The sequence below is a fragment of the Parasteatoda tepidariorum genome, chromosome 6, assembly GCF_982258835.1.
Source record: "Parasteatoda tepidariorum strain Cologne lab strain chromosome 6, Ptep-v5.0, whole genome shotgun sequence".
Classification (NCBI taxonomy): Eukaryota; Metazoa; Arthropoda; class Arachnida; order Araneae; family Theridiidae; genus Parasteatoda; species Parasteatoda tepidariorum.
The window spans coordinates 45,459,764-45,472,277 of NC_141760.1; the positions used below are offsets into that span (position 1 = coordinate 45,459,764).

General features: G+C 33.0%; 1 long non-coding RNA gene across 1 annotated transcript in view; it reads right to left on the reverse strand.

The window, feature by feature from the left end:
• Nucleotides 1–1,583: 1,583 nt before the first annotated feature.
• The window catches only part of LOC107456285 (uncharacterized), a 34,432-nt gene continuing 23,501 nt past the window's right edge, over nt 1,584–12,514 (reverse strand). Inside the window, exon 3 of the long non-coding RNA XR_015434610.1 lies at nt 1,584–1,826. This is a non-coding gene — a long non-coding RNA (uncharacterized LOC107456285). The remainder of the gene's footprint in view (nt 1,827–12,514) is intronic.

Sequence of the window (12,514 nt, forward strand, 5' to 3'; positions counted from 1 at the left end):
AGAGTAGAACTCCTTAGCCATAAATGATATTCAAGACTAAATGCACTTGATGAAATTCAGTACGCTCGAAACATGTGATAGAATACTACCGATACACTTACATGTAATGCATTTTTTATTTTTAAAACAAGCTTCAAGTTTTGTATTACACTAATAATGCTAAAACAAGAAATAATATCTTGCACAAATGTTTTAGTAAGATGTGGATATATGTTGCTGCACAGTTTTGTATTTGATATGGCTGATTATTTTGTGTTATATAGTTCTGTTCTAAGTAAATAGATATTTTTTAAAATATATATGAGAGCAAAACAAAGTTACTTTCAAGGTACGTAAGATATAATTCCTACAAGATTTTAGATTATTCTTTGCTAAAATAAAAAAACCTTTTTATTGTTACAAATTCTAAAGTGTGTGCCAGAATGTGTATGTGGCAAAATTTATTTTCTCCATTAATTTAGTTTGAGACAAATGCAAGCTGGGTAATAGAATATGGTCTGCACACATTTTTTAAATTTTATTAATGTATAAGGTTGATATGGTGAAAATATATTTTTTCTGACACCCCTATGTCTTATAATGGTCTAAAAACTTTCTAATTTGTACAAACTTTAACATATAGTTTGAGTTAGTTCAAACCACATTTTAGTTTCATCTATACATGGTTACGCTTGAAGTGTGTCTTGCCATACAATATATAGTAGCCCCGACCATAGATTTCTACCTTTAAACTTGACAGAAGGTGCTCCTTTGGAAGAGGAAACATGTTGAGTTAATTTTTTAGAGGAGAGTATTATGCTGAATCTGTTAATGAGATCATTAAAATGAAAGTTTTTTGAAATTCAAAGTTTGCATTTATAAAATGTATGTTAAATAAAGTTTTTTTTTTTAACAAGTATATACAGTAAGTTATCATTTATGCAATTTATTTAAATTGCATATTTCTGACTAATTAAGATTTATACTTGCCTCCCATATGTTTTTCTGAAAGTTCAATCTCATATTTTCAGATAAAATTTAGATTTTTTCAATTCATTAAAATATACATATACTCTTTTAATAAATAATTGGCCTGCAGGTCTCACCGCGGTACATTTAGGGCTAATTCCAAAGCTGTATGCTGATTAATATATAACAGATTATGTGCAAATAGTAAAATATTAATGAATATATTAACTGCAACTTTAGCAGTGTTATTTTACAGCTTTAGGCGTTTTGTCAAGACTAAAATTTTCTTTATTGAAATGCTACTACTATTACACCTTCTGCTGGTGTCAGATCAAATTTTTATTTTATTATAATTATATTTGGATTTAACCAGTGACCCATAAAAATGATTTTAAAATGTATGTTAAAAATAAGATACAGATAATGTTAAAAATATTAGATAACTGACTTTTTCTGAAGATTGCTTCTTTGAAGTCAAAGGTTTTCAAAGATTATTCTGATAAATCTATCATTGATGAAATTAAATATAACTTTATATCATTAGTGATGAAATTAATCTAACTAGAAATGCACTTTAATATTATTCTTAAATAAGGTTTATGCAAGATGTTTTCTTTTTATTTTATAGTTAAAGTGTGTATAACTCGGTGAATATTAGGAAGCATTTTTTTGTTGATGGTAATTTTTTTTTACCTGAAGAGGTATTTTATGTAAAAATGTTTAAATAGTTATGGATTTTTATAACTGAGAAAAGTAGATTTTACAAAATTGGCTTTCAGTAATCTGAATGATGGCTATATTCTTCATGATGGTTGTGATGATGGCCATGTTCTTCATGATGGTGGTCATGAGGATGATGATGACTGTGGTGTTTGACTCTGAAAGTAAAAATGAAAATAGCAATTTTTAAACTATTTACTTGTGTGACATTAGGTCACAGCCTAATTTATAAATATCCTGTTTTTTTAATCAATAATACTAATTCTTTTGACTTAATTTATAATTTTGTAATACATTTTTTTATTTCATCATCTTTCTTTAGCCCCTTAAGCGGTAGCGCAATTTGGACATTCTCCCCCTAAAATTCCTTACCAGCTCCTTGAAGAGCCCCTTTATTTCGAGAACATTCCACCCTTTTTTTTCTGAGAATTTCGCACTGGTTATCGGCATCTTTCATCTCCGCGTGTATGTTGTGTTTCTCAACCGTAACTGTTAACGTATAATCAATTTTTCGTCTCAACTCGTAATTTTTAGATAATTTAACTTTAACTTGCACAACATGCACTACAACTTCAACTTTAAGTTTTTGTATCTTATAAAAAGGAAGAGCGCGAAAGACGAGAAGCTTTTCGAAGCTTTTTTGGAAGAATGGCTTCCTTGCGACATCTTTATTTGTTGTATTGTTTTCTGTAACTAACTCATCTACCGCCATGCTGTCCAGCTGCTGTCCTTTTCATTGTCTCGGATTAATGCCTACTAAAGAATTTTCCTGATAAATTTCCAGCTTTTAAGATGATCCGCTGACCAACTACCGCCAGTGATGGAAATCCTTCACAGTCATTTTCTAACTCCTGTTCCAGTTATCACTAGTTACCACAATTTTAGGATGTGCCATTGATGATTCCTTACATGATGTGCCTCAACATGATGATTTGTTTAACATGTTTTTCTCCAATAAAACAACAATGATGTTTTTTCAAAAAAAGAACTGGACTAATTCTTTTTCACTAGCCAAGGATTTTTCTGTTTGTTTCATCCTAAACTCAGGTAGCTTCTATGGATAAGAAGGTATGTTTTTTTGAATATACTTGTTATCTTCTGGAACTTGTTTTTTGAAGAAGAAAAATTACTATTCCTCATGGGTCATAAATGTTTTGCGTCACCACTTCAAAAATGTACTAACTATATGTTTCAATTTTTAAGCAAAAACTGAAGAAAACTATTTCTATATTAATTAAGGTAAGTGCTACTTACCCCGTTCTCCAGGACTGCCACATTTTGGAGGGTAATAAATATCAATTTGCTCAGTCATAAAAGACTAACATGTTTTAAAGACAATCACTTTAATAACGAAATATAACAAACAGAAAAGGATTAACAATTAAACATCTAATTATCGTACGGAGCTAAACATGCTTGTTCACAGATTGAGATCAAAACATCAACTGGTGGCGCTGTGGGCGCACCAAAACAACATGCGCAGAAGTGGGAATTCTCGACAATCTCCCACCTTTGGATTCGAAGAAATATTTTCGAATCCAAACAGAATTCTTAGTCTATATGGTCCATCTGAAAAAACTAAACAAATAAAATTATTAGCAAAATGGTTACACTTCCAGCGGAAAAAGTCTTTGTATAGGTCTTAATAGTTTCCCAGATTGGGTCTTAAGTTCCACTATACGGATTCTCCCATCCTTTCCTGGATAAGTCCTTTCAACTTTGGCCAATGGCCAGAGTATTCTTTTATGGTTGGAATCTCCGATTAGCACAAGATCTCCTTCTTTGATGGACGACTCTCTTTTAATTTTAGAATTATCTTTAAGCAAACCTAGATATTCAATTCTGAATCGGTTTCGCAGGTCTTGTCGCAATTTTAACCGATAAGAATATCTTTTGTTCAATTTTTTTGAATCAATTAGGTCAAGTTCAGGAACACCAATTTCTTTAATTTCCTGTAGAAACATGGATGGCGTGAGCGCTGACAGATCTTCGGGATCTTCTGAAAGATACGTTAAAGGACGGGAATTAATTAAACTTTCCGCGTCGCATAATACTGTAGCTAACTCTTCTTCATTCAAACAAGCTCGTCCTAGAACCTTTCTCAGGATGCCTTTCAAAACTCCTATTAATCTTTCGAAGAAGCCTCCCCACCAAGGGGCAGAGGGAGGATTAAATTTCCATGAAATTCGTTTCCTTGAAGCAAAGTCTTCAATTTCGTTCCAATTAATGTTCTTCAAAAGATTTGCCGTTCCCACAAGATTTGTCCCATTGTCAGAGTATACAGTGGACGGGTGTCCTCTGCGAGCAATAAATCGGCGAAGGGCCAAGATGAAACAATCTGTTGACAGGGACGATACTACTTCGAGGTGCACCGCTCGGTAGATGGCACAAGTGAAGAGTACCACCCAGCATTTTCTATCTCCTTTTAAAAGCAGAGGTCCGCACAGGTCGACACCTATAATTTCAAAAATAGCTGCGTCTCTGACTCGATCTTCTGGGAGTGGAATGCTTACGGCTTCCAATGGCTTAACCGAGAATCTTTTGCACTTGACGCAATTTCTTACGACGCTTCGAATTGTCTTTCTGGTTTTAATGATCCAAAACGACTCTCTGAGGTGAGACATCAAAGTTTGAACACCGGCATGTTTCAGTTCAATATGTTTGTCCATTATTAATTTTTCCACCAAATCATGCTTGCTAGGCAATAATATAGGGAATCTAAAAGTTTCTAAGTCTTTTCTCGATGTTATTCTTGTCTCAACTCGTAAGAGACCATCGCTGTCTTTCACAGTTCGAAAATTTATCTTTCCATTAAAAGATTCTCTTTGAATTTCTTTCAAAACGAACTTCTCAGATGCTTCGATCTCTTCTACCTCCAATTTTCCCTTCTTTCTATCACTATGATTTCTTAGAGTATTTTTATAAAATCGGATGACGTAAGCCATGATTCTCACAATTTTATTGAAGGAAGACACATTTTGGAAGATTTCAAAGGTATTAGTTGTTAAATTTGTGGCTGAGGATATAGTTCGTTTTCTTTCTGAAAGAACTACTTCAATATCCGGAGAAAGTTCACTAGCTGGCCAATTCTCGAATGGCAGTTTTAACCATTGGGGGCCCTCCCACCAATGGGATTTCAATAAATCTTTAGAATTACATCCCCGCGAGGGCAAATCTGCGGGATTATACTTTCCTTGAATATGTCGCCAAGCCTCCGGATCCGTAAGTTTTCGAATTTCATTGACTCTGTTAGCAACAAAAGTGGCCCAGTTATCTTGCTTTTTAATCCAGTATAAAGCGTTCATTGAGTCAGTGTAGAAAAAGGTTTGCACATTCTTCATATTCAAATCATCTCTTACAGTGTAAGCGAGCCTGGCTCCAATGGTACACGCGAGAATTTCTAATCTAGGAATTGTTATCGATTTTAGGGGTGCTACCTTGGATTTAGCCTGTAAGAGTTGACAGTTAACTATTCCCCCTTTAACATTTCTAATAAAAATTGAAGCCGCGTAAGCCGATTTGCTCGCGTCTACGAAGACATGCAGAGTAGAATTTTCATCTAGATCAGGTGTTTTTCTAGGGATTTCTATTTCTTTCAGATATTTTAATTCATTAGCCCACTTTAGAAATTTATTCCTCAGATTATCCGGAAGTCCTGTATCCCAATTAATTTTCTCCTTCCAACATTCCTGCAAGATTAATTTAGGAACTAGTGTGACAGGACTTGTAAACCCAATAGGGTCAAAAATTCGGCTTAACATAGATAATACATTTCGTTTACTCGGAATGGGTTCATTTTCCTCACTTATCTCACAAGATAAAGTATCACTATATAAATTCCATTTAAGGCCCAATACTGAAACGATTTCTTTATAGTTATCTCCAGACAAGTTCAAAATTGAGGTTTCCTCATCACTATCTGGCCGATTATGTTTCCAATCCCTTAGGTCAAATTGTGCTGAAGCCATTAATTCTTTAGACACCGTAATGAAAGAATTTAACTCTTCAATAGTGTTCACACTTGCAACACAATTGTCCACATACATGGAATCTTTAAGTTTTAAAGCTATGTCTCTCTTGGTTTCATCTACATTCTCTAAATGATAATTTATAGTCGCGGCGAGTAAAAATGGGCTTGCATTTACGCCGAAAACTACACGACAATGTGAATAAACAATTAGTTTCCCTGGATCACCTCCCTCCCACCATAAGAACCGCAGAAATTTCTTATCTGAGGGAGCAACGTTTATTTGTTGGAAAGCTCGACGAATGTCCGATATTACCCCAAATTTCCCCTGACGAAATCTGTTAATGAGTTTGGGGATCAGTTCTAAATTATTCGGCCCTTTCTCAACGCAATCGTTCAGCGACACAGAATTTCTTTCCTTAGCAGACGCATCAAAAACCGGTCGGATTTTAGTTGTGGAGTTCTCTTTAAATACTGGTCTATGCGGTAAATAATGACCTTTGTCTTTTGTCAGTTCCTCTGAATCAACGGGTTCAATAATTTTTTCGGCTACCCAATCTCTGAAGACGTTTTCATATTCATGTAAACAGTTTCGTTTTTGTAACGCCTTTACGCAAGACTTTAACCGTTTTTCGGCAAGGTTTCGATTGTCCGGTAATTCAGGATGAACCTCTAACCAGGGGAGAGACACTTCATATCTACCTTCTTCATCCCTTCTTAACGACCGAACAAAATGATCTTTCGCGGCTTCCTCAATTTCTGATCTCGTTTGAGAAATATTCGGTTCCGTAATTCCCAGAGAATCAAGTGACCATAAGTCACAAATATTTAAGTCAGTAACATGAAGTGATAAAAGCACTTCATTCGTTATAGGACTTTCTCCAGTTCTTCCCATTAAGGTCCAACCGAAATGCGTATTCATCGCGACAAGGCCATTCGTTATATTTTTAATTTCTCCAGTAAATAAATCTCCAGCATAATCCGCACCTATTAATCCGTGAATTTCATTAGCATTCCTATCAAATAAACATAAAGTTTCATTCACGGTTACGTCACTAGGATAAATTCCGTGCCCTTTTAATTCCTTCATAATTTCCCTATTGTCCAATTTTGGAATCGGGGTACAAATTGTCTTTTGTTCCAGTACATTTAATGTATAAGTAAAACTATTGTCCACATTACAAAAATTAATCGTGTAATTTTTATGTGATTCTTTTTTCTTTAACCCCCCGAACAATCCATGCACAACTGTTTCCTGCCCAAGACTCTTTAATTTTAACTTACGCGCTGCAAATTCCGATATATAACTACAAGAAGATCCAGTATCAATAATCACCCTAATCAAATGTTTTTGTTTACCTCCCGAAACACTTACAATGAGAGTTTGCAACATTATTTTTTCTCTACTAGAAGAGTTACTTAAAGCAGTGGTTCTTAACCTTTTCAAGCCGCGACCCAAATTTGAAAAATATATGCATGTCGCGACCAGATAAAAAGTCAAAATTAGGCTGAGTAAGCCACAATGACTTCCTCTAGGAGGTGTTGGTATTACTTATTATTTGGTGTATTAACTAACTTTTTTGGTTCGACTCAGCGCGACCCAAGAAATATGCTTCGCGACCCAATTTTGGGTCGCGACCCATAGGTTAAGAACCGCTGACTTAAAGCACAGGCAGTATCAGGTTTCATTTGGGAAAGATCAGAATTATTCCCCTTCCCCCCTGTTTCTATCGAATTTATTTTTCTTTTCCCCATACACATTATACTGACGTGTCTGCCGGAACATATCTCACATTTAACGATAGCCTTACAAGAAGAGGAAAGGTGTCTTTTTTTTATTTTATCATTTAAGCATCGGAAACAAGAGCCAGACCGCTTACAAATGTCTATTTTTTCTTCCAAACTCAAATTATTATTCGTGCAATAAGCCGAGTAATGTTTATGAGATTTACAAAATAGACAAGTCTCTTTCTCATTCTTCCGATCTTCAAAACACTCATTAATTAATGCAGAAGCCGATGGCTGGCGCCTACACTCCTTCTCAGTAATGTGAGGATTCATTCTAACATGTGTTTTGATTTCCGAAACAGAAGTACTCAAATTTAAGAAAGTCATTTCTCTGGCTTTTAATTGAGATGATAAAAAATCGATTAGCTCATCAATTTCAGAAACAAGAGGATTTTTTGTTCTTTTGTTGAATTCTAGTAGTAGATCACGGGGCAACAATTTGGTTAAAATGGGAACTAGAATGTTCGAATAGCTATCTTTTTTAACAGATAAACTTTCTAAACTTCTAATGTTCTTTTGTATGTGATTAAAAATGTTCCTGAAGTTTTTTACGTCATTAGAGTTTTTTAATGGGCATGTATGGAGTAGGTTTTCAATGTGTACATTAATCAAAATATTTGTATCGCCAAATTGTTGCTTTAATAAATCAATAGCGTGATCATAATGTTCCGCGGTTAATTCTAAACCATCAATCACATTAAACGCAGGACCTCCTAAAAATGATCTCAAATAAATGAATTTATCAAGTTTACTGAGGTTCTTATTCTCATTAATTGACGAATTGAAACAATTCCAAAAATTTAACCATTCAGAAATTTCTCCGTAGTACTTAGGAATAGTTAATTTAGGTAACTTTATGCGTTCCCTTTCAATGGTTTGAATGTCACTCTGATTGGGACTATTTAGAGAAATATTAGCTTCTTGAAAGGAATTATTTAAATCAAGTTCTTTGTTTAAATTCTTAATAAATCTTAATGTTCTAAATTTTGTTTTAGTTATTTTTTCTTTGTACTCTTCTATACAGTTAAATTCCTCTTCCATATCCTCGATTTTGATTAAGCCCTCAATCTGAGAATCAATAGTTTTTAATTCCTCGCTTTTTTCACCAAAAAGTTCGAGTGATTCTTCGAGATCTTCCACACATATGTCCGGTTTAAGAATGTCAGTTTCGATTTTAGTAATTATCTTTGTCACCGAAGCTCTTACAAAGCCGCGTTTCCGTTTTAATTTATTCAATTCTTCTTCAGACATTCTGTAAGTGTGAGTCAATTTATAGTTATTCTTAATTGCTAATCTTAATTTCTTTAAATTGGTGTTTAATGTCTTATTTCAAACATGCAACATTTCGTTATCAGGTAAAAGTCAATAAATGTCAATAATAGTTTATTACCGTTTAATGGCAGTCCCTGTTCGGGCGCCAAATTTCAATTTTTAAGCAAAAACTGAAGAAAACTATTTCTATATTAATTAAGGTAAGTGCTACTTACCCCGTTCTCCAGGACTGCCACATTTTGGAGGGTAATAAATATCAATTTGCTCAGTCATAAAAGACTAACATGTTTTAAAGACAATCACTTTAATAACGAAATATAACAAACAGAAAAGGATTAACAATTAAACATCTAATTATCGTACGGAGCTAAACATGCTTGTTCACAGATTGAGATCAAAACATCAACTGGTGGCGCTGTGGGCGCACCAAAACAACATGCGCAGAAGTGGGAATTCTCGACAATATGTTTCACCCGGCCATTAATTTTTTAGTTTTTTTCTTTCTAAATTGTTATCATTTTTGCAACTTTTCATTTTTTATTCTATACCCAACCGTAACAGGGCATCTGGTGCCGTTCCGCTTTTCGGTTGGTGTATATAGTTTTTAACTATATTTATTTTGACCAGTAACGAGGAATATTTCAAATTAAATTTTTTACTATGAGTAAAGTAAGATGTTATTATTCAATGTTTAATACAATTAATTTCAATAAATTTCTTTAAGTTTGGAGTAGGAAATAAACTGTTTATTTCAATAGTTTTTGATATAATAGCCAAATAAACAATAATAAATTATGCAATGTAATCAAATTTTTTTAATAGACTTTATGTTTTGATTAGTTAATTAATATCTTGTTTTGGTTATTTACTAATTTGTTTCATACAATAACCAAATAGATAATTTTTTTAAGTTGAGTTGATAATAATTATTTGTCATAATTTCTGTAGTTGAATATTACAATTGTTGTATAATAGTGATTAAAAATAACGATTTTGATTGGGATGATTAATCTAAATTTTTTTGATTAAATAATAAGTAGTAATTGGATAAGATTTGGTAAATAATTTTTCATATAACAATTTAAAAATAAGATTCCTTTTATTCTATAAAATTGATGTTTACATAAATGGTTTGAAAATTTTTTTCACAGCAATTGGTTAAAATAAATAATCATTATTTAATATTTGGTAAATGTTATGTGAAATAAAATTTTGCTTCTTATGCTTTTGAAATAGGTCATGTTTGATAATTTAATTGATTATTTTGTTGAAAGGTTATTGAATTGATTTTTAGTATGAATTGCCAATGTCTTACTCTCCTATATTGATAAATTATTAGTGTTCTAATCTATTATACTACAATTACATATTTATGATTAATTTGTTTTTAAAATTTTTTTGGGTATTTATTTGCACTTTGAAATAATTAATGACAATATTGTTTTTTCTAATGGTTGATATTTCTTGTTTATGCAAGTATATCGTTATATGATTAACAGTAATTTGAAGGGTTACCTAATTTTTTTAATTGTGTTTTTCTTGATATTTAAGTTTATACATTATTTTCATGAGGTTATCAAAAGGTTACAATTAGTAATAATACCTGTGTAATTGATACTATTATTATTTAATTTTTTTCATTAGATGACCCCAATTCAAACCCGTAATAGAACGTATTCTAATCCAATAATTATGCCTGACAACGTAAATAACATAGAGGCCAATAGGCAAACCCCTAAATTCAATTTCAATAGTCCAGAATTTTCTGGAAATTCTCAGAATGTAGAGTGGTTCCTGAACCAAATTAAAGATCTAGTAAAATTAAATCAGTTTGATAATGCGGCTGCATTATACTTGTTAAAATCAAAATTGTCTGGGGCTGCTCTCACTTTTTTTCAGAATTCACCTGAATGTAGGGTGGTCACAAAGTTCGAGGATGCATGTCAGCTGCTTCAAAATTTTTTCAAACAAGAAGATTCTTCCTCGGCTGACTTGGCAAAATTTCAGGCAATCAGCCTTTTGCCCTCGGAAACTATCAAAAATCGAGAATATAGGATAGATTCTCTTGCCCATAAGGCATATAACTTTATGAATGACCAAACTGCTTTGTCTCGGATAAAAGCCATGCAGTTCTTATCTGCAATCCCTTTGCACCTTAAGGAGACTATTCTCATTGAGGGAATACAAGACTACAGTGAGATGGTCAAAAGGGCCAATCATATCGTGACAATACAACAATCCTTAGCTGGATCGGCTACTCCTTTAGTCGCAGCTCATGCGGTGACTCAGTGTGCTTCTGCTGCACCTGATCAGCTCACCTTAATTTCAAAACAACTCGAAATGCTGACAACTAGAATTGAGACTATGCAGTCTAGTTGTAGTATATGTCAGAAATCACACAGCACTAAATTATGTCCCCTTTTACTTCACCCTGTACAGAACCAGGATCGGGTTGGACATGAACAACCTCGCCCAACTCCAAACCTTCACTGTGTTTTCTGTAATAGGTCTGGGCATATCATGAGTGTGTGTCGAACGTATCTCAGACATTTAAGACAAAATTCATTTGGGCCATTGGCGATGCATTCTTTTCCGCCACAGTTCCCCATGGTTTCTCCCAGGTTCACTGCACCGCAGTATCCACCGCCACCGATTCCTAGTCAAAATGAACAATTTAGACCGAGGGTTAATAATACTAATTATAGAGGTAACAATCCTTTAAACTCTCGCAGGAGGTAGTAGGGGATGGCCCTGTCTTCTCATCCACCAAACCATCCAAAATTTTTGATATAAATGAGTTTATGTCAAAATCGATGCATAACTCAAATGTTACCATTAGGGAGTTTTTGACTAACTGTAAATATAAAGAAAATACTGAGCACATAAATATTGTTTCACATGAAATTAATCTTCCTACAATTGCTTCTAGCTTTAAAAATGTTAATGTAAATTTTCTACTCGATAGTGGGTCGTCAGTCTCATTATTGACATTAGATACTTTCAATGCAATTAGGGCTCATAATAAAGTAAAATTCTTATCAAGAAAAGTCCAAATAAGAACAGTTAATTCTCAGCTTCAATTCTCGGCTTGTGCTGAAATTTCCTTTAAAATCCATAATAATTTTTTTCGACATCAATTTTTTATTGCAGATATTAAGAGTGATACTTTTCAGGGAATTCTAGGTTTTGATTTTCTAAGAACACATAATGTTCTTATTAACTTCCAAGACGAGTTGGCGCAATTTAGTAATTTTTGTATTCCTTTAAATAATTTTGATAAGTTAGCTTCTAATCATACCAATAATGAACAGATTGATGTAGTTTTAAAAAATAAACTCACAATTGAGCCAGGCGAGACTGCCATTGCCCATTTAAGAATTAATTCTTTTGCTAATCAAACAAATAAAGAAGTGTATTTCACACCTACTTATAATTCAAAGATATTAATTCATCCTTCTATTAATGTTGTTGATAATAAGTCTTTTAATACAATAATCCAAAATAATTCTGATAACACTGTTCATTTAAATAAAGGCTTGAATATAGGTTATATTATTTGTAATTTTGTCGTCCAAAATAGTAATGATGGTAATAATGTAGATTTAAATGATTGTACTCATCTAGAACAGTGTAATTTAATTACTGCTTCTCAGGATATTTTAAATTTAAGAAAAGATGAACTAAAATCTACTGATTTTGATTTAGCACATTTAGACACTGATCAAAAATTAATTCTTCAAAACATTTTATTGGAGAATTTTGCTGCATTTTCTAAAACCATAAAAACTTTAGGATGTACTGATCGTGTGGTTCCCTCTT